Source organism: Vulpes lagopus, chromosome 13 (genome assembly GCF_018345385.1).
Source record: "Vulpes lagopus strain Blue_001 chromosome 13, ASM1834538v1, whole genome shotgun sequence".
NCBI classification, from domain to species: Eukaryota; Metazoa; Chordata; class Mammalia; order Carnivora; family Canidae; genus Vulpes; species Vulpes lagopus.
The window spans coordinates 5,577,143-5,597,851 of record NC_054836.1 but is presented as its reverse complement, the minus strand read 5'-3'; the positions used below and the strand labels follow the sequence as shown (position 1 = coordinate 5,597,851).

At 39.1% G+C, this 20,709-nt stretch overlaps 1 long non-coding RNA gene across 1 annotated transcript in view; it reads left to right on the top strand.

Moving 5' to 3' along the window:
* Positions 1 to 20,709, top strand: part of LOC121474710 — a 141,070-nt gene that overhangs the window by 46,741 nt on the left and 73,620 nt on the right. The window contains exons 3-6 of the long non-coding RNA XR_005983485.1: positions 1,843 to 1,904; positions 4,257 to 4,431; positions 14,891 to 17,489; positions 17,772 to 17,831. This is a non-coding gene — a long non-coding RNA (uncharacterized LOC121474710). The remainder of the gene's footprint in view (positions 1 to 1,842; positions 1,905 to 4,256; positions 4,432 to 14,890; positions 17,490 to 17,771; positions 17,832 to 20,709) is intronic.

The window sequence follows — 20,709 nt, the reverse complement described above, 5'->3', positions numbered from 1 at the left end:
AACTTTGTGCTATTTGTCTTTTTGTATCTTAAGATTTATTGTGGCCATGGGAGTTTAGGTGACAGTAATGTTTCAGACGTGAATGTAGACAATGCTCATGTAATCATTGCTGTTGCTGGGGCAGGAGGACGCACTGGGAAGGATGGAGCCCAGTCAGGGAAACCATATGTTTTATCTGGCAGATTTATTCCTGTTTTGGTCGTGGATGCAACAGGTTCTTAGAGCCCCAAGCCATCCTTCTTTCATAAAGTATCTCTTGAATGTCCACTTTTGTGGAATGTGCTGATAAAGTGAGCCCAGTATCCATGGGCATGGAGCTTTTTATACTCTAATGGGAGAAATAATCACATACATGTGTAATTATAAGCTGCGTTAAGTGCTACAAAGAAGATCAAGGTGCTATGGGAGCTTCAAATAGGGGAATTTGTCTCAGTCTTGGGGGCAGGTCACATTTGAGGTAAGATCTGAGGGTTACTAGGCATGTGTGTATTTTGGGTGGGGGGAAGGGACATAATGTTATGCATTGATTTCCAGGCAGAGGAAATGGGGTGTGCAAAATCCCTGAAGTGATAAGGGATCTTGCACATTCAAGAGAGTGAAAGTTGACCAGTGTGGCTGAAGTGGGTGAAGATGACAGTGTGGATGGTGCTGGAGGAAGCCAGGCAGGCGAGCAGGGCCAGAGTGAGACCATTGAGTCAACTTTTTAGGTCTTTATCATGAGCCCAGTGTACAGCACTAAAGGAACTTAAGTGAGGCTGAGCCATGACCTATTTTCTTTCTTTGGATGTATACTCTGGACACACTGTGGATAATGGACTGGATGGGAGAGAGTGGAAGCTGGGAATACATGGGAGTGTCTTAAGTTTGTCCAGGAGGAGGATGATAGAGCCTGGATTAGGATGGTGGTGGTACAGGAGATAGGTAGACACTTGTCTGGAGGGAGAATGTTGGAGACCTTTGGCATCCAGATTGTGATTGCTCCCATATGTTTGCTGAACATCTTCAATTAATTTGGCTTGACCTTTAACCTGCCTATAAGGTGCCTATACCTGAGATTTCAGGAAATACTTGTTGACCAAAGAAATGTGAATATATTGGTCAAGCTGGTTGGAGTAAGTATGCAAACTGCCTGGCAATTATACTTTTCATCGTAAATGAATATAAAGGTATTACAGCTTTATGTATCAGTCTCTTACGAGCTTTGTTAGCAATCAATGCTGATAAACGTAATCATTTCTGGAACTGTAGTGAGGTCGACTTTTGGACACAAGAGATTTGAAATTTGAAATTTGAAATTTGAAATTTGAAAGAGATTTGAATTGAAAAATTCCCAGAGGTAAATGTCATTCCTTAATTCCCAGAGGAATCATCTTTTTTGATGATTGCTTTTCCATTGTTAGTTTTTAAAAATTTTAAGTAAATATATGATAGCTTTAGATTTTTGTTGTTTCTGCTTTACAGTTGCAAAAAGGTACTGCCCACCTAAAAAAAAAAGAATTTGAGAGGGAATGTAGTTTGAAAATGCATAATAAATGTAGAAAGACTTAGAGTCAAGGAGAACCTTGTTCTAAATTGTTTCACTATGCTTCTAACTTTTTTAAATGGCATGTTGATTTCCTCTGATACCATAAAGTATTTGTTTTCCAGATCTGTTATCTAGATACACGAGGATACTGTCTGAATGGGTTCTGCCTAGGGACTCAGCAAAGTCAAGCAGCTGAAATAATTGACTAAGATTTTATGAAGCCCTTTTAGTGCTCCTGAGTTCAGAAGATGTCAAACAATAATATACAACATGTGTGTGTGTATGACTACTCACTGTATTTTCTTCATCTTTTTTAGGAGAAAAATGGAAAAAACCAAGGTACTTTGAGATGGCACAGAGTGAGCTATGGAACAGGTAGGTAAGTGAAATCAGCAGGGGTTGTATATTACAGTAATACAATCAATTCATATTTGATTGTATTGAGGTCCTTACAAGAATATCTGGCACATAGTAAATACTATATGTAAGTGTTTGCTCTTATGAAGTTCTTTTAAATGTGCCTAAGCCCAAAACAAACGAGTCATACAACCAAGAAATACCCAACAAAAACAAACCCTTTGCTCCTAAAGCAATTGGGAACATCAGTGGTAAATTCTGACATGGTCTCTGTGGGTCGTATTATGCTGGCCTGAGAAACTTACTGTCTTAATCTTTGAGCACCGCACCCAAAGTGTTTGAACAACTGTTCGTTTTTTATTTTGAGCATTCGTTCATGATGACCTTTGAAGTATCAGATCCGTTTCAGTTTTGAAAACAAGCTTTTAAATAAAAAATACATGAAGAGACAGTTTTTTATCATATAGGGAATGAGATTACAAAGTTGAACTGTCCCCTTTCTCCTCACCGTGTCCACCTCTGGAATCTGCACAATTCCTGCCTTTTTGCCTTGCTATGGGAGGCTTGGGTCTCCTGGTGAGGACAATGCTCTAGATCTCACCTTCCCTCTCATTTCAGCTCTTCTATTTCCCCAGGCTCCTCTCCTTCAACACATCAGCTCAGTTTGGCACTCAGAGGAGATGCTGGGAGGGGGGCCCACAGTCTGATTAGGTAAAGTTAGACATTTCTCTAGGTGGCGTTCACGTTGCACCTCCTTCCCCCCAACTTCTGTTATGCAATTTACACTGTTTACTTTCAATACTCTCTCATTTTATGTTTTGTCACATTTCCGTTGGAGGATTTTGGGATATTGCCTTTGAAAGTTCCATTAAAAAAAAAAAAAAAAAAGATTTGGGACGCCTGGGTGGCTCAGCGGTTGAGCATCTGCCTTTGGCTCAGGGTGTGATCCTGGAGTCCTGGAATCAAGTCCCACGTCAGGCTCCCTGCATGGAGCCTGCTTCTCCCTCTGCCTGTGTGTCTGCCTCTCTCTCTGTGTCTCTAATGAATAAATAAATAAAATATTTAGGAAAAAAAAAAGATTTATTTGTTTAAGAGGAAGGGGAAGGGCAGAGGGAGAGAGAAAACCTTAAGTAGACTCCAAGCTGAGCTCCGAGACCAACAAGCAGGGCTCAATCTCACGTGAGACCCTGAGATCATGACCTAGGTGGAAATCAAGAGTTGGATGCTTAACTGACAGCCACCCAGGTGCCCCTGGAAGTTACTTTTCTATTTGGAGGTGTTACAGATGACATTGTTACCTTAAGAGAGGTGGGTGCTGGTGTTGCACTCCACATGTACTGACTTTCAGACCTTTGTATTGGAAACCCACAGGAAGAAGTGAGTGTTACATGAGGACCTGGTATACACATTTGCACATGTGGATGTGTGGTTTCCCAAAATAATACCTTTACTGTTTGTGAGTTGTGATATAATTTCCTTTTATTCTTTTTTCTTGCTTCTTTTATCTCTAATGCGCCTTGTAACCTACAAAATAGGTTTCATATTCTGCCAGTCAGTTGTACTTTGACAAGCTCGTAGTGGTAGGGGCACATGCTTTCTTTCTTTCCGTATTCTGTAGTAACATGCATAAGTCTCTTTTACCCCTAAAGTTCCTCAGACTTGCCTTATTTTAAATCTTTATGTGCAAAACTCCCTCTTTCCTTTTGTTTTTTGCGGTTTTAAAGATTCATTTATTTACTTTTAGAGAGAGAGTGCACATGGGTTGGATTGGCGGGGGTGGGGGAGGCGGAGGAGGAGGGAGAGAAACTCAGACTCTGTGCTAAGCCCAACACAGACACTCCTATCCGAGGACCTGTCAAAATCTAAAGTCGGATGCTTAACCAACTGAGCCACCCAAGCACCCTTCTCCTCCTTTTTGTAACTAAGCTTGTGCTTCTGTTTATCACCCCATTCACTTCTTGGCTTTCTTTGCTTGAACTTTGACTTTTCTCTCCTCACCAATCGTCCAGAATCATTTTACCATTTTGAGTGAAACAGATTCTTCTGCACTATTAGATATTGCATGTTAAATAAAATTTTCAAAAAGTTACACTTATTTTTAATTAATTCCTATATATGCTTAGGCCCCCATATTCAATTTCTCAGAAACGTAAGATTTTTGGTGGTCTGACCTCACAATTCATGCCCCTACATAGCCCAGGGATCACAGAATTATAGCAACGCTGAGGTCTTCTGTATTCTGTTACTTGGTTGGTGTTGTGAGCTGCAGAGAGACACCTGCTGGCTCAGATGTAGAGTTGCATTGTTTTTCTATCCTAAAGTGTATCAGATTGTCTTTTTTTTAGGATTTTTTTTTTTTCTTTTTCTTTTTTAGGATCTTAAACTTTCATAATGCACAGGTAAGCTGGTATATGGAATGCACTGAAGTCAGTTGCTAATCCCCTCAAGCATTTTTGGGATTTCCAGCTCCACATCTAATGAACTGAAAAGTATTCATATCCAGTCACCCAGTCAAGAAGCTGATACCTAATGGGGAAAAGGATTTCATGGTAAAACTAGATTTCTTCCCTTCCAGTGTTCTTAATGGGACCACAAATTGATAGTTTAGGAAAGCACCCAGTAAGCAGAGATCCATTTAAATGTTTTGGAAATGATAATTCACTCTTCCAAGATAGTTATGAAGTTAAGTTTTAAATGGTTTAGGTTTGCAGCTTGGTTTGTTCTAACGGTGGTACATTTGGCTCTAGTTATAAGTCTAGTGCTGGAAAACAGGAATCTAAAAATTTATTGCTTCTTTATTTTGAAGTCCTAATTAGAATATCATAGTGACTTCTGTGCAATGCTTATTTTGGCAAAATTTTTGTTGATTTCAGAGGCAAGTTAACTTATAAGGAAATTATAATTATATACACCTGAGATTATTCAGGGCATACAACAGATTTGAAAGATTATAATGTGCAAAGTGGTTCTTTTATTTCTTGAATTCTTATTTTTCTTAGAGAAAGCTTGCACATGAGCTGGGGAAGGGGAGGAGAGAAAAAGAGAATCTTAAGCAGGCACCACACCCAGCATGGAGCCCAATGTGGGGCTCGACCTCACGACACTGAGATCATGACCTTGAGATTGTGACCAGAGCCAAAATTGAGAGATGAACACTTAACCTACTGAGCCACCCAGGTGGCTCAGCCAAAATTGAGAGATGAACACTTAAGTGACTGAGCCACCCAGGTGCCCCACAAAGTGGTTCTTTTACACAAAACTAATACCCACCTGTCTTTGAGAACCATTCCTAAGGTTTTGTAGGCAATAAATGAGGCAGCATACTTCAGTTTTCTCTCCTTGTCTACTCCTGGTACACAGTTCATGCCTCGAAGCCAGTAAAAAACACCAAAATGTGTTTGTCAGTCCCTTTAATCAAGAGCTTTGAGAGAGTGCAGGAGAGGGAGCTAAATCCTTGCCCCTGCCATGGCTCCCCTCATAGCACTTGTCTCTTCTCCCTTCCATTTTGAAAGATAAAACTAAGCATCCTTGAACAAGATTGTACCGACTTCAGGGAATGGCAGAAAAAGATGTTATTAATGCTTCGAAGGGACAAATTATGGCAGAAATATAAACAGTATTTGAGAACATGAAATGCTATGTTTGGGTTTAAACCCAAACCAGAAGAATAGCATGTATTTTTAAAAGTATTTCATAGTTGCCCTGTTTTTCTGGCCATCTTCTTTTTTTTTTTAATGTCCGACTTTTTTTTTTTATGATTTTATTTATTTATTCATGAAAGACAGAGAGAGAGAGAGAGAGGCAGAGACACAGGCAGAGGGAGAAGCAGGCTCCATGCTGGGAGCCTGACATGGGACTCAATCCCAGGACTCCAGGATCATACCCTGAGCCGAAGGCAGGCACTAAACCGCTGAACCATCCAGGGATCCCAGCCATCTTCTTTATTCCCATGCTAAGAGGGGAACCTGAAATGAAAATACAAACTGTTACGCCTTTTATCAAGGCACCTAGATTGATCATGAAAAGTGGGAGAATCAGGTAGCCAAGCATTTCTTCTAAAATCATGAGTAAAAGAAACAGAAGACCGCAAAAAATAAGATATGAAAGTGTGGTATGGCATGTGAGTTTTGACTTCAGTGCTTTAGTCTGGTTATATGGTTGTTGTCCTGAAATAAGGTAAGTAAACTGCTTGGTCCATTGTCAGCGCTCGATACGTAGCAGTCTGTTACTGCCATGTACAAATCTTCTCACTGGCACTCTCAGTAAATTCTTATAGTTGTGCTTCTTATAGTTAGGGATGGATTTGTTTTTATCTATTCTATATTTTTTGTGACAATTTGTATGGCAAAGAAAACAATGTGACTAGCATTTAGTGAGTATTTCATACGTGCTAAACATTGGGTGAAGAACATGAGAGTGTATAGGTACTGCTGTCATTGCAGTATTGAGTGACATGTATTCCAGTATTGCATGTTACAAGAAAGCTCAGTTAGGCTAGTGTGTGAAAGAACTCAGTTACCTGACCCCTGTTGGGAATGAGCCATAGCTAGCCAGTCTCTGAATGCTAGTTGGCTCTGAATAATGTTGGTCATGTAAAGCTTTAGAAAAAAGCTTTTTGTTTTATATTGTTGATTAGCTGTGATAGCCAGAAAGGAAGATACCACTCATTTAAAGAAAAGGGGTTTTAATGGACTTAAAAAGTGACTCAGGCACCAGAGTAGCTAGTCAGTTGAACATCCGACTCTTGGTTTCACCTTGGGTCATGTCTCAGGATCATGAGATCAAGCCCGAGTCAGGCTCCACGCTCAGCTGGGAGTCTGCTTGAGATTCTCTCTCCCTCTGCCCTTCCTGGGCAGACGCCCCCCTCCAATAAATAAATAAATCTTAAAAGAAAGTAACATATTTCTCTAAATCTGGAGCATCGCTTTAATAATCTTGATGTTAGGGACTCCTGGGTGGCTCAGCGGTTTAGCGCCTGCCTTCGGCCCAGGGCGTGATCCTGGAGTCCCAGGATCAAGTCCCGTGTCGGGCTCCCTGCATAGAGCCTGCTTCTCCCTCTGCCTGTGTCTCAGCCTCTCTCTCTCTCTCTCTCTCTCTCTCTGTCTCTCAAGAAAAAATAAATCTTTAAAAAAATAATCTTTATGTTAGATGTTTAAGTAAATATTTGCAGTTTATAGTCTACTCTTTAATCCTCAGAGATAAAATAGTATAATATTTCTAAAAATATTAGTGGTAGCATTCTCTTTTAAAATTGTGTAATCAGTATGAATATCTGAATTTATTTCCTGAATATCCTTGTATTTTCAGAAGTATATAGTGTATCTTGCTATTTTGGTAGGAAATGGTTCTTTAAGGTAGGCAGATTCTGAAGGATTTCAGTATTTTGGGTATATCTATACCAATAATTGGAACAAATATATATCTATAACCAGTTTTCAGCTGACCACCTTAATGGGTAGAAACAATAACATGGTTAATCAGAAGTTTTCTTTTTGCGGTTACTTATTTTCTTGTCAAGCTTTTGCTTTGGGTTTTTGTTTTTGTTTTGTTTGTTTGTTTGTTTTTTGGAGCGCAGAGGGCCTGGCAGTGAATTTAGAAGTAGCTCAATATGTAATTGTGAAAGACAGGAATACCTCTATAATTTAAAATACGTTGGGGACAACTGGGTGGCTCAGTGGTTGAGCGTCTGCCTTTAGCTCAGGGCATGATCCCGGAGTCTCAGGATCGAGTCCCACATTGGGCTTCCTGTAAGGAGCCCGCTTCTTCCTCTGCCTGTGTCTCTGCCTCTCTCTCTCTCTGTGTCTCTCATAAATGAATTAAAAAAAATACATTGTAAATATTGCCAAGTGTTTAGAATTAACACAGAGGGAATTTATTACATTTCATATTCACTTGCCTGTTCTTAAAACTATGAATGTCCAGGGCAAAGCAGGAAGTTAAAGAGAGAATCTGTCTTTTATTTATTTATTTTTTTATTGGTGTTCAATTTGCCAACATATAGAATAACACCCAGTGCTCATCCCATCAAGTGCCCCCATCAGTGCCCGTCACCCAGTCAACCCCACCCCCGCCCACCTCCCCTTCCCCACTCCTAGTTTGTTTCCCAGAGTTAGGAGTCAGAGAGAATCTGTCTTGACAAGCTTTCTTGGCTGCCCTTCCCCACTATCCCCTCCCCCCCTTTTTTCTTTTAAGGCAAAATTAGTGTAGGATTAAGATCAAAGATACTTGAAAATAAGTTAGAAAATGATATAAATTTAAACTTGTGAATTTGGATTTGAAAGAAACGTTTGAGGGCATTTACCTTAACCCTTCCAATTTATTTCCAATAAGGAAAGTGAGTTTCTCAGAGCTCCTGGGGCTTGCTCAAGACCGCAGAGCTAGTAAGAGGCAAAACTGATCCTAGCACGTAGATAGTTACACTCATCAAGAAGTTTTAATGGAATTTTTTCGCCTTTATTGAGGTATAATTAACAAATAATATGGTGAAATAAAGCATCCTTTGACATATGTATACCTGGTCAAAGGGTTTCTTTCACTTGAATAATTTTCAAAAATGGATATTAAACCTCAGTCTTCTTCGTCTTTTGTTTTTTAACACACTACTTCGTTTTTTGTTTTTTAACGCACATGTCTTAGCTGAGTGTCCTGGAAAGCAGAGAGCCTACTCTTATACCCAGAGCCCTGTTTTCTCCCACTCTGCTAGACTGGGGACAGCCTGACCTGTGCACAGATAGGAAAGGAAGAGAGAAGCCCAGATCTTGCCTCCATGAACATGAAGTTTGTGTGGGATAATGTTTAAACCTGGACCTACTTTCTTTTCTAACAGTAGTTGCTCCCTGGGAAGTTCCATGTGTTTCCAGCTGTGTGCACCCCTAAAGAATAGCACCCCTAAATCATATGTTCTACGGAGGCATCTGGCAGTTCCCCTCAATAAACAAAATGCTCCTGTTCAGAAAATTATTATCCGCATTATTTTTTACTGGTATAGAAGCAGTTTTAGTGTTGGCCATGAACTTATTAGGGTACTGAGCTTGCCAAGGTTACAGTTTTACATTTGACTCCCCTCTCCACGCCCCAGAAATCATTCAGCTCCCCAGTATAAGAAAATCTAATTCCCACAGCCAAGTACTACCCTCATCTAGATGGCAGTCTTGAAAATGAAGGCTCTCAGTCCCAAGTCGTGAAACCAGTAAATGGACAGCAAAATGAGCATCATCACCAAAAAAAGTCCCAATATGTAATATCACTAGTAAAAAGTGTCATGTTTTATCCAGAGTCTTTATCTTTCTTAGAAACTGATCAACTAAATTGGTATATACTTGAATCATCCTTTTTTTTTAAACTATAGAAAATGTATCCTAGACCCTGTGAAAAGTATTGATTTTAGACACAATGGATGTGTGTTAGAAATAAACAGTATAATCTGACCTAGAAAAGAAGTAACTTTAAATATACCTAAAAATAACCTAAAAATTATTGCCATGACAAATAGTAAAATCATATTTCTGACTTTAGTTATGACATTGACACTGGCAGTTACACAGTTACTACTCGGAAATTTTATTTTGTCTGAACTCTATATAATATGTATTTTTAAAAAGTATTAAGCCATTGCCATATTTCTTTTTTTTTTTAATGTTTACTTACTTACTTTTAAGTAAGCTCTACACCCAATGTGGAGCTCAAACTTATCCTGAGATCAGAAGTCTCATGCTCTTCTGACTGAGCCAGCCCAGCACCCCTACCATTGCCTTACTTTTAATAGGGCTTCTTGGAGAATGTACATATAAGCAGAGTGTGGGAAAGCATTGTCACAATATACCTAAGCTTCAAATTTTGACTTAGTTCTAGGAGTTTTACATTGCATTTTGAAAGAATCCTGAGCTATTCTGATAACTCTGATAACTTAACTATCCTGAGCTATTCTGATAACTTAACTCTGAGCTATTCTGATACAGTGTATCGTTATGCATTAATTTTTTATAATTTAGGTTTGAAAGATAATTATGTTTGGCCACAAGGCACTTTCATGAGGAAAGTTTCAAATTATGTGGCCAAGGTGGAGAGGTCAGGCCAAGATCTAAACATGGTTTCCCTTTCATTTCAGGATTCATTAAAACTGACCGCTTTATTTCTTAAAAGTTTTTATTTGTTTATTAGAGAGAGAGAGAGAGCACAAGTCCGGGGAGGAGGTGGAGGAGAGGGAGTAGCAGACTCTTAGCTGAGCAGAGAACCCGACGCAGGGCTGGATCCCAGGACCCTGGGATCATGACCTGAGCCCAAAGCAGACACTTAACTGACTGAGCCACCCAGATGCCTCTGAACTGGCCTTCTTAACTCAGATGGTGTAAGAAGAGAAATAGTACTTCCTTCTTCTTTGACTGTGGAGAAGCACGTTGTGTTTGCTCAGTACTTAAACAGCGCTGTGTTGATTTCTTACCTGTGGACCTGGTAGCTAAGGTAAGGAAAGGTAACCGTGCTACAAAAAATAGTGTTGATTTTTACTTATTTTCCTGTCTGTCTAGGAAAGTTTAAGCACCGAGAATGAATTCTTTTTTTTAACTTTAAAATAAATACTTTTTGGTAATGAATTAAGGGCATAGTCAGTTGCATTTTTACATATTTTCTAGAGAGGGAAAGAAGAGATGGAGTTTGAACTAATTTGCTGGGAAGGATGTTCAGAATGCATCAGGGTATCAGAGTGTAAAAGAGGCTAACTGTTTGTGGCACAGATGGTAACAGAACAGGAATTCACCAGCTTTAGACACTCACAGTCACACTCATGCTCATACTCACATTCAAAAATGCAGTCCATCTATATTTAGTAAGACCGAAGTTTGTGTTGTCATCTAAAAGGCCTTTAAATATTACTGCATTTCAGGTTTACTTTTAGCACATTTGTGACATTAAAAATGAACATAGCTCAGGGCACTTGGCTGGTTCAGTGCATGGAGTGTGCAACCCTTGATTTCAGGGTCGTGCGTTTGAGCCCCACATTGGGTGTAGAGCTTACTTAAAAATTGAATGGAGCTCATACCACTACAGGACAGGGCCCAGTGGTCATTTTCAGGACATAGTGGAAGGTTAGGTATGATAATTGTAACTAATTTTTCAGATTGTGATCCCTAACTTTTATTCCATCCCACCCCTTTCCAATTAAATAATGAATTAATAGGGTCCTACAGAAAAATGACTGTTAGAGAGTTCTTGTTAGAACTAGAGAGTTGTTATACTGTGCTATCTGTAGGCTTGGTTTATTCCTCTTGGCCAGCACTGTTTGTTCGGGAGCCTACAGCTGTTCATGCCCTGTGACCCTGAAGCTAAGCACAGACCACTCACTACCCCATGCTGAGCCTTGACTCTGTTCTTATTGACTGAGTCACCAGCCAGGCCAAATAAATTGCTTCTTTTCAAAGATTGACAACCAAATTCTTACCAGGTTTACCACACAAAGCCCTCCCAGATTATAAACACTTGCTTCGCACACATTCTAGTTACTCCCGTGACCACTCGCACATTGCCTATGGTCAGCCTCCCATACCCCTCGCTCCATACAACAACCAGGCTGTCCTGACTCAGCTAAGAAATCTAATCCAACACTTCCCCGTCTTACTTGATGGAACTCTATTAAATTCTCTTCTCTTCCTGCCCTGTTTTATAGGTTTTAGTGTTCATAAATTCCACCCATACATATTCCCACACTTTTATATATTTCAAGTAAATCTTTTTCTAAGCTTTTTTTCTCTCTTGCCTGTGTTCACATTTGGAGAGACCCCAGTGATGCTAGTCATAGCTATAAGCTCAAGGGTAGAGTTATTATCAAGGGAAAAGAATGTAGTATATTTGAAAGAATAAAATGAGGCATAATAACCAGCGTCATCAACTTTCAGATAATCTTAAGTGTCTTAGTGTGGATGATCCTCTTTTGATTAAATTTTCTTATACATTTGCATACAGAAAAATAAAAATCATTCTTAGTTCTATTAGTTTATTCCTTATATAATTACTGGTATTTTTTAAAAAAGATTTTATTTATTTATTCGTGAGAGATCCAGAGAGAGAGGCAGAGACATATGCAGAGGGAGAAGCAGGCTCCCTCTGGGGACTTGATCACAGGATCCCAGGATCACAGCCTGAGCCGAAGGCAGACGCTCATCCACTGAGCCAGCCCGGTGCCCCTATAATTACTAGTATTGTGAAACAGTTACAACATATATTTCATTTCAGGTATATAGTATAACAGACACATCATAAGTAAAGTAAGTTTCTGTGGCGTGACCTGGATACTATCACTAGCAGCATCATTCCTTAGAGAAAAATACCCCAGTTCTAAAGCACCAGCATAGGTATATTTGGGGAAAGTAACCAGGTGTTTGAGGATTATTTACAGCCCTTATTTCTCTTAACCATGCTTTTTGTCCCTGAAAAGACGTTGACTATTTTAAAATCATCTTATGTACTACTAGAATACTTCCGTGTTTTTAATAGTAAATTAAAATGAAAATCCACAGTATTTTGAAATGAGAAACACGGTTAATTTAATCATGAATTTTGAAATGACAAGTCACTTTTATTCCTATGTGAATGTTTATGAGGCTGTCTTGGACATAGAGTTTGCTACTTTTAAACACTGTGTGTTCTGAGGGACAAAACGTTGGGGCCTTTCCCTGATTCAAGTTGGTGGTCCTAGGTAACTCAGGACAGCTCCTTCACTCTGGCCATTGTCTTGCATAAACACTGGAAATGGTGAGGTCTTTGCCTGAGGAGGTTCATTAACCTTTTTAAATAAGACTGTTACCAGAATATATGAGGCTTTGGGTTTTCATGAAGGCATTTCAGTCTTTCTTCTGTGTGTTGATCTGGTATTACGCTTTTTAAAATAATGATTACCTAGCAACACTTTAAATTCTTTGCTCATGTTAAATCTCAAGGTAACATTTTTTTTTTTTTTTTGGCTTGCATTTTAGTGTATAGTCTGAAGCTTGTACCATCTGTAGCAAGCTGATACCCAATGATGAAGGTGGAATCACAGCAAGGGATCTTATATGTCCTGATGATGTTCTTATTCATTTAAAATGCATTCTCTTAAAAATAATAAAATAAAATAAAATAAAATAAAATAAAATAAAATGCATTCTTTTGACAAAATTTTGTGTTTATAAAATGACCTTGGGTGTGCCTGGGTGGCTCACTCTGTTAGGCAATTTTGGCTTAGGTTGTGATTTTAGGGTTGTGGGGATCAAGCCTTGCGTCAGGCATTGTACTGAGCATGTAGCGTGCTTGAAATTCTTTCTCCTTCTCTTTAAAAAGAATGACCTTGTACTTGAAAACATGCTAAGGATATTGTTGCCAAAGAGATACAAATAGAGACCATGATTTTTATGTTAGTCCACATAAGCCAAATATGAAATAGAATTCCCAAGTTGAATGTAGTTTAAGGAGCGTTTGAAATATGACTTGACACTTTAAAAAAAGATTTTTATGTGTGCCCAACTCTAAGACACAAGGCATACATAGAATTAAATAACGTATGAGTTTTAAAAAGTCACCAAGGTATGAGAAGGGATAAAATAGAGCCTTGGGGGATACCTGGGTGGCTCAGTTGGGTGAGCATCTGACTCTTGGTTTCAGCCTAGGTCATGATCCCAGGGTCTTAGGATTAGCTCTGCATCAGGCTCTGCACTTAGCACAGAGTCTGCTTGTCTCTCTCCATCTGCTTCTCCCTCCACTTTCTCTGTCTCTCATAAATTAAATAAATAAATAAATAAATACATACATACATACATACATACATACATATATAATCTTTTTAAAAAATAGAGCTCCTGTGGCTTGGCAGTGTTGTCTTACTAGACACCTTGGGGGATGATGAAAAAGTGGGCCCAAATAAGCCCCCAAGGAGGGACTTTCTACCCTTTAGTCCACCACATCAACTAAGGATGCTGCACTTTAATCTCAGGTACATGCTGGACTTTATCCTAAGATTTCATTTGGGGAATAAAAGTGGTTCCAGTGCTTAATGTACAGTTTGAGAACTGCTGTCCTTACAGATCCCAATTTTCCTGTTAGACAAAATACCTGGAATGTCAAATAGCTAGATCAGCTTAGAGTAAAAAGTTGAAGGTATAAGGTCAGCTTTCTTACTGTCAGAAGTCCGAGTGCCTGGTCAACCTGAAACACAGAGGGTCACACTGGAGAGCTTATTTCTAAGTGTACTGTTTTCTGACAGGGGTCCCCCTATCCAGGAAATTTCTTTAGAAACTTCATGTGTATTGGAGGAAAAGGTAAAATCCTTTTTATTAAAGTAAAACAATTTTCACACTTGCTGGCGTTGTTCAAAAAACATTTATTTTACTGTTCATGTTATAATGATTGGATCCCCCCCCCCCCCCGCCCCCAGCACTTTGGACTGAAGTAAGCTGACCAAAGTAGAGATACAGGTGGTTGAAAACTATTGTAAATATTCTGGAAGTTCCCACAATGTTAGGTTGGACAAAGAAGGTACCAAAAGCAAGAACTATGGAAAAATGGCATCATTTCAAATACATTTCTCAGTTTCCTTTTTAAAAAAGTCTATCATGCAGGGGTGCTTGGTGATGGGGCTTGGTCAGTTGACTCTTGATTTCGGCTCAGGTCGTGATCTTAGGGTTGTGGCATTGAGCCCCAGCATCAGGGCTTCCCAGTGCTCAGCAGGGAGTCCACCTGAGTTTCTCTCCCTCTGCCATTCCCACTCGTGTGGAAATAAATAAATAAATAAATAAATAAATAAATAAATAAATAAATAAATAAATCTTTTAAAAAATCTATTATGTGGAGAAGATAATGGGGGTGGAGGTGAGCACTGGAGACCAATACGAAGTCCAGCTTAGAGAATGCATTGCTGGCATGTCCTTGCTATTAGATGTAGACTCTCGAATTTGTGTTTTTGTACCCTTTTTTAAAATTTTTTTAAAATTTTTATTTTATTTTTAATTTTTATTTTTTGTTTTTGTTTGTACCCTTCTGAAGAAGTCGTTTTTTGGTGAGACTTCTGAGGCAAACAAACTGATGGAAAGTTCTTGATCTGGTGCCTGGGACGTGGTAAGCAGTCAATAAACATATGTGTGTCCTCTCTCCTTCATTTTCTTCTCTTGTTTTTAGCAGTGTATTTTTTGTTGTTTTCCAGTAGTAGCATCTTTTAACGTTAATGTTCATTTCAGCCTTGAGTACTGCATTTTTCAGGTTATGCAGCTTGAGCTTTTCTCTTTTAATGAGGTGATAGGTGGTGGGGGTGGTGGGGCGGGGCGTGGTCAGCTAAACCCAGACTGGCTCTCCTTCCCCCGGAATTAAAGCCACTAATTATTCTAAGGAGGCTTTCGTGTTCTCATTGCTTCTGATTTCAACGGTAATCTGAGAGACAAAATAACTGAATAAGAAAAGAAAGTGGCCACCACTATAATCAGCTATTCAGTTCTATTGACAGGAAGAGTAGTTCTCAAACTTTAAAAGTATGTAAGACTAACCTAGAATCTAGTTAACATACAGATTCCTGGGCTATACCCCAGAAAGGCCTTTTTTTTTTTTTTTAAGGATTTCTTTATTTTTTAGAAAGGGTTAGGGGAGGGTCAGGGACAGAGGGAGAGGGAGAGAGAGAATCCTAAGCAAAAGCCTAGCTCAGGGCTCAGTCTCAGGACCCTGAGATCATGACCTGAGCTGAAATCAAGAGTCAGATACTCAACCAACTGAGACATCCAAGCACCCTTACCCCAGAGAGTTCGAAGTCCAATCTCAGGTCATTCTAATGCACATGGCTCAAGGACTACATGCTGAAAACCCTAATTCTAGAAAGATTGGTTTACACCATTGCTTCATTATTCTTGGTTTTAATTTCTTGGTTGATCCTTATTAGTGTAGCACAAAGATTAAATTTGAGCCTCCAAACCATGGCTCAGAATTCTTGACTTAAAAATAATGCGTACCATGCCTATACCTACATATAACTCATAAGCAGTCACAGAACACGAGAAACTTCAGCAGTGGTTTGAGATTAATTTGTAAATCACCAATGTTGACATAATAATTCTTTCTTGCGTTGGCATTGCCTAGTAGAAGAATCTCACTGTGGTTTGGTCTCCCTGTGGTTTCCGTAGTGTTAAAAGAAAATGTTACCGAAAAACGAACCCTTTCTAGTTTTGACTGATTCTGGAGCTGTATGTCTGTAGTGTTTTCTGAGATGGAATATAAAAGAGGCATGCCCTGGAGGGGGCAAATCAGACTTCCACACGCTCTGCCTTCTGGTAACCAATAGCTGGCTCAGAAAGTGGATATTACGATGTGCAGTTTCATTCATCAAGGGGATTTTCGGCTCCAGCAGCACACTGCTTTGAGTTTTGGGTGATTGCTTGGCTTTGGGCTTTGCGTTCACTCTGCAAAGAAACAAGTAGGTGCATCTGGCTTTTAGAAGAATTAATGGTGATTCAGGTAAGAATAAATTGGAGAACTCATTCCTTTTTTTCCTTTGGGTGGATTTGAGGTTTTAGAAGAATTAGTCCTCTCTTTGAGAAGAGCTCAGAACTACGTGTCTTAAGTTTTTCCCTCTGAATTGCTTTATAGTGTTCGTCGGTGTATATCCTTTTAATGTGAAAATCCACCCGCTTAAAAACATAGTTTCATTTTCATATATTAAAGTGAGAATTCCGTTTTTCTTTCTGCGGATGAAATTTCTTTGAACGAAATAACTATAGTTGCTAAGATACTAATTACACAAAGCTTCCTGGTTTAGAGCTGAGGTCTTATATTTTTAGGAAGTATGCTTTAAAAGTTGGGCAGGGAGAAATCGATGTTTGCATCTGATTTATGAAACCATAATGTTAAATGTGTGTCAGATTTTTCCCTTTATTAAAGGCCAAATTCTGAGATCTACTGCTTAATGTGTTCTGACAGGAGGTCCCTGCTCCCTCCCTGCTGCCCTGCCTCTCCTCTCTCCATGTTTTCTGGTGGTGGGATCTGCTCAGCTTCTTTGCTCAGGCGTGTGGTTTAGTCTGTGTACATTCAGTGCTGTGGCATTTTTCTTGAAAAAGTGACTAAGGCTTCTTGGATGAATTCTCTCTTTGAAAGAGGTGGTGGAATTGCATCAGAAAAGCATTTACAGTAAATGGCTCCCCCCCCTTCCTGTAATGACCACATGTGAAAGAATGCATTAATTCTTGTTTTGAGGAAATGAGAATTGTAGAGTTCTATGAAAAACCCCCTTTTTATTATTAATGACCAGATTTGAATGTTAAAGATTCTGAAATCCAAGTCACTTTGTGCTGCATAAATAAAGGTAGAGTTTTTCACTCCATATTCTATATGGAGTAACCAATTATCTTGAATTCAAGAAGAGGAAATAATGTCGACTATGGCTCTAGTTAATGGCATACGCCTAGCCTAAATTAATTTCTTCATAGTCATTTTCCACATCAAATGAATATATTTCTTAAGTATGTTGCTGATTTGTCCCTCAGGAGTTGATCTCTGTGGTAAAACAGGAGAGCTAGAAGCCAGACGCCTGACGCCCGACGCTCATCTAGCCCCAGGGGTCCTTGCAGGAACAGTACCGCCCCCTAGGGGACATAATAGAAATGAGGTAGTGTTTGGTTCTATGGTGAAGGGTGGTGTTTTTGTTTTGTTTTTGTTTTTGTTTTTGTTTTTTAGTGGTTGAGAGTCAGAGATTTTAGAATTGTCCTGTATCCCACATGATTTTCAACTGCCATTTTGGATATAAAAATCAGTTTATAATTACCTGATTGTAGGCCCAACTCCATTTTATGTGAGAACACAAGTTAACTTTAACATACTTCTTTCATAAACGAAATATACTCATTCTCCTCCTGTTGTCCACCCATATTGCCCCTATTTTGTTTTCCAGCACTTTCAAGATGGAAGGCTTCTTATTTGGCTTCTCGCAATCTAAGCTTACTCCTTATAAGTAAGTTACAAGCATCTATTTCATTACATAGTTAATTAGACCTAAAAATTATTTGTGTATTGAATATGCAGTATTTTGTTATAAATTGGTTTTATTTTACTTTCTCCTTTATCTTACATTTAGAATACTATGTTTATTTTTAAAAATTATATGTATACTAGTTACTATTTATTTTATTTTAGAGTAGTAATAAATAGGGCATTACAGAATTTTTGGTTCTAATAACAGAGCTTTGGGACTAGAACAGTTTTGAACCAATACTCCATTCCCTCTCTACTTTCAGGAAGGACAGTATCCAAGTCACCCAGATGGGAGGGATGTTTATGTTCTCTGTGAAGTTCACAGAGAAGATTGCACATGTACCTTATTAATATGTTTTAATACCTTGAAGTGTTCACATTAAGCTAGTTCTTCCTTAGTTATGCTTTCCAGGAGTCTTCATTATGTCACTGTAAAACACCACCTTTGATTTCTCTCATTCTGCAGGAAAGGACAGACAGGTATTGAGAGAAGCTTACAGGTCATCTTGCAGGCTAGCGGAGGAGTTGAAAAGGTTTTCTTGAACAGTAGGTCTTGGTATCCCTGTCTTCTTACTGTGAACATGTTCTACATCTGCAATTTTAACTTCAGACTGTTGTAAATATAGCGCATCTTAGGTTAGGTATCGTCAGTGTGGTAGAATTACGTCACTGGAATCACAGCTGTGAGGTTATGGTACCCAGGCGCATGCACGTGGTGTTCACTCAGACTTTGGAGGGCCACAGTTTTAATTTGGTAGATCTTTTTCTTGGATTGTTATTTCTTGTGGTATTTCGTTGTGTTGTTTTTCTTGTTGTACAGATGTAATTATTGCTTCTTAAATATTTCTGGGGACACTAATTAGAGCTGTTTTTTGAATTCTTTCTAAAATATCTTTTCTTCCTTGAATTTTCTGTTTTTCCCACGGTCTTTTTGTTGTTTATCTTGGTTTTCCACTTTGACGCTGTAGGCTTTCTTGAGTTGTATTTCCATCCTTGACTCTCCATTTGTGTAAAGACAATGTGGCATGAAGGCTCATGGGGCTCTATGCATGTGGCGCATCCTGCCCTCGTGTTGGGGAGCCACTGAGTGTCCGGGTGCAGAGGGCTTAACTTTGGTGTTCTCAGAACCATACTAACTGATCGGTCCTCACCAGACATTTTGTTTAGTTTCTTTAGAGAATGAATTTTTAATTTTTAGTTTTTGCCTGGGGGGCCTCTCAGTTTTGTTTCTAATAAAGACAGGAGTTAGACATGGAATGCATGATTGTTGATACTGGACTTTCCAGTTAATCTTCTGTTCTGGCCATTTCTGTCCCACACTTTACCTGCCTTTTCTGAGTCTAGAGCCTCTTTGGGGTTTCCCTGGGGAAGTCAATTTTCCTCCTCCTCAGTGGCAGTCCTGTCAGAGAACTTTTGGATCTGTCTGCCTGTGCTCAGCTTTTACAAGTCAGTAGTTCTGACTTTCAAACATTTGTTGAAATCTCTCAGGCTCCTGATAGTGTTTTTATTGTTGTGGCTGTATATCCTTTTTTATATCTATATATAGATGGGGTCTGTATATAGTGGGGTCTTTCATGTGCCCTCACCACCATTTTGAAATGCTGTCTTAGTCAGTGTAGGTTACTGTAATAAAGTACCATAGACTGCATGGCTTACAGACAACAGAAGTTTATTCCTCACAGTTCTGGAGGCTGATTCATAGAGAGCTGTCTTCTTGCTGTGTCCTCTCATGGTGGAAGGGGTGAGGGAGCTCTGGGGTCTTTTTCATAAGCACACTAACCTCATTCCTCAGGGCTCCACCCTCATGACCTAAACACCTCCCAGAGGCCCCACCTCCTAATACCATTAGAGTACATATTTGGGGCCTGTGAACATTCAGTTCCTAATGAATGGGAAGTTCTTGGATTTGTTGATTTGTCAGAAGTATGTCTAGAGAATTAAATTAGCTCGGGAAAAGATATGATGGGGTTGCACAAGAACTACAATGGGTATTAGGGTTTGGGGAGGCTAATCCTTCAAATAACTTGGCTGGCTAGGAACAATGAGCTGATGTTATTACATAGATAATGCTTTCCCGCCATGGAGGCCAACCATTAATCACAAAGCCCTCTCAGGCTCTTCTAGCTTTGTTGCTTGAAGAAAAGATGCATCTTGTAAAACATTCAACTTGGGTATTAAAAAAAATCTATATGAGTAGTGATAGTTGTTCCTGATCTTAATACAAATGTAAATCTGAATATGCTTACTTTTAAATTTCTTCTCTGCCCTTTGGCATAGGAGTTCCTGAGATAATCTCCTATTCTTCATCTCTATAACTTATATTCCTTAGGGGATAGACCTCTACACTTCTCCCTTTTCTTGTAAGAAGCATCTCCTATTCTTCCCTCCCATTTTCTTTGTGAAAAAAAATTCCAAAATCTTATTGATCATTCCTTTCTGTTGTTGTGTAGTTCCTGAAAATTCATAGTACATACAATGAAGAGGGGAAATATTAGATGTTAACTAATGAGTCCTTTAACTTCCCTGATGCAAGCGGTATCCGTTTGTGACTTAGAAGAAACTCTGAATTGATGTTTCTCACTTTATCATTCCCTCATTTTATTTGGGGAAAAAAAAGCCATTTTCTTGTGAAAAATCCCTGGAGATCTTCCCCAGAGGTCCTCCATAGTTAGGGACAGGTGCCTCGACATGATTGAACTGGAAACAGAATCTTCTCAGACCTATCTGATCTCTGGTATAGTGCCAAGAGTCCCGAATCTATCTCTAGAATTTGCAAAGTAGTACAGTTGGATATTGATTATTCTTTGTGCAATGGCATAGAGGTACCTGAAGATCCTAAAGATCCTTTGGTGTCTGAC